Source organism: Mustelus asterias, chromosome 12, assembly GCF_964213995.1.
Source record: "Mustelus asterias chromosome 12, sMusAst1.hap1.1, whole genome shotgun sequence".
NCBI classification, from domain to species: domain Eukaryota; kingdom Metazoa; phylum Chordata; class Chondrichthyes; order Carcharhiniformes; family Triakidae; genus Mustelus; species Mustelus asterias.
The window spans coordinates 75,755,651-75,757,816 of NC_135812.1; the positions used below are offsets into that span (position 1 = coordinate 75,755,651).

Consider the following 2,166-nt stretch of genomic DNA (forward strand, 5'->3'; position numbering starts at 1 on the left):
CAAGTAGGCTTACATTAACACTGCAATGAAGTTACTGTGAAAATCCCCTAGTCGCCACACTCCAGCACCTGTTTGGGTACACTGAGAGAATTTAGCATAGCCAATGCACCTAACCAGCACGTCTTTCGACTGTTGGTGGCACCCGGAAGAAACCCATGCCGACACGGGGAGAACGTGCAAACTCCACACAGACAGTGACCCAAGCCGGGAATCGAACCTGGGTCCCTGGTGCTGCGAGGCAGTAGTGCTAACCACTGTGCCACCGTGCTGCCATAGAAAGGGATATTTCACCTTGTGTATTTTGCATAGATCACTTGAAAGGGAGTAAGGCTCTGCTGGGATTTGAACCCAGGGTCTCCTGTTTACTAAACAGGCACTTTAATCACCTAAGCCACAGAACCTGAGAGAGAGAGGGGAGCCAGTCTGTGTGTGTTTGTGTGCGTGAGAGAGAGAGGGGAACCAGGCTGTATGTAAGAAAGAGAGAGGAGGAGGAAGACAGGCTGTGTATGTGAGAGAGATGATGTGGAGATGCCGGCATTGGACTGGGGTGGGCACAGTAAGAGGTCTCACAACACCAGGTTAAAGTCCAACAGGTTTATTTGGAATCACGAGCTTTCGGAGCACTGCTCCTTCATCAGCTGAGTCAGGACTCACCTGATGAAGGAGCAGCACTCTGAAAGCTTGTGATTCCAAATAAACCTGTTGGACTTTAACCTCATGTTGTGAGACTTCTTACTGTATGAGAGAGAGGGAGGGGAGACAAGGTGTGTGTGTGAGAGAGAGAGAGGGGAGACAAGGTGTGTGTGTGTGTGAGAGAGAGACAAGGTGTGTGTGAGAGAGAGAGAGGGGAGACAAGGTGTGTGTGTGTGAGAGAGGAGAGACAAGGTGTGTGTGTGAGAGAGAGAGGGGAGACAAGGTGTGTGTGTGTGTGTGAGAGAGAGAGAGAAAGACAAGGTGTGTGTGAGAGAGAGGGGAGACAAGGTGTGTGTGTGAGAGAGAGAGGAGAGACAAGGTGTGTGTGTGTGAGAGATTGGGGAGACAAGGTGTGTGTGTGAGAGAGAGAGGAGACAAGGTGTGTGTGTGTGAGAGAGAGGGGAGACAATGTGTGTGTGAGAGAGAGACAAGGTGTGTGTGTGAGAGAGAGAGGAGACAAGGTGTGTGTGTGTGAGAGAGAGGGGAGACAATGTGTGTGTGAGAGAGAGACAAGGTGTGTGTGAGAGTGGGAGACAAGGTGTGTGTGAGAGAGAGGGGAGACAAGGTGTGTGTGTGAGAGAGAGGGGAGACAAGGTGTGTGTGTCAGAGAGGGGAGACAAGGTGTGTGTGTGAGAGAGAGGGGGGAGACAAGGTGTGTGTGTGTGTGAGAGAGAGGGAGGGGAGACAATGTGTGTGTGTGAGAGAGAGAGAGGGGAGACAAGGTGTGTGTGAGAGAGAGAGAGGGGAGACAAGGTGTGTGTGAGAGAGAAGGAGGGGAGACAAGGTGTGTGTGTGTGTGAGAGAGAGAGAGGGGAGACAAGGTGTGTGTGAGAGAGAGAGAGGGGAGCCAAGGTGTGTGTGTGTGTGAGAGAGAGAGGGGAGACAAGGTGTGTGTGAGAGAGAGAGGGGGGAGACAAGGTGTGTGTGTGTGAGAGAGAGAGACAAGGTGTGTGTGTGTGTGAGAGAGAGGGAGGGGAGACAAGGTGTGTGTGAGAGAGAGAGGGGGGAGACAAGGTGTGTGTGTGAGAGAGAGAGAGGGGGGAGACAAGGTGTGTGTGTGTGTGTGTGTGTGAGAGAGAGGGAGGGGAGACAAGGTGTGTGTGTGAGAGAGAGGGGGGAGACAAGGTGTGTGTGAGAGAGAGGGGGGAGACAAGGTGTGTGTGTGTGAGAGAGAGAGGGGGGAGACAAGGTGTGTGTGTGAGAGAGAGGAGACAAGGTGTGTGAGAGAGAGAGAGGAGACAAGGTGTGTGTGAGAGAGAGAGAGAGGGGGAGACAAGGTGTGTGTGTGTGAGAGAGAGAGAGGAGACAAGGTGTGTGTGTGGGAGAGAGAGAGAGAGAGAGAGAGGAGACAAGGTGTGTGTGGGAGAGAGAGGAGACAAGGTGTGTGTGAGAGAGAGAGAGGAGACAAGGTGTGTGTGAGAGAGAGAGAGGGGGAGACAAGGTGTGTGTGAGAGAGAGAGAGAGGAGACAAGG

General features: G+C 52.7%; 1 non-coding gene across 1 annotated transcript; it reads right to left on the reverse strand.

Moving 5' to 3' along the window:
• Positions 1–327: 327 nt before the first annotated feature.
• Positions 328–401, reverse strand: trnat-agu (transfer RNA threonine (anticodon AGU)). Its single transcript has one exon. It is a non-coding gene; the product is annotated as a tRNA-Thr (tRNA).
• Between the last annotated feature and the right edge of the window lie 1,765 nt (positions 402–2,166).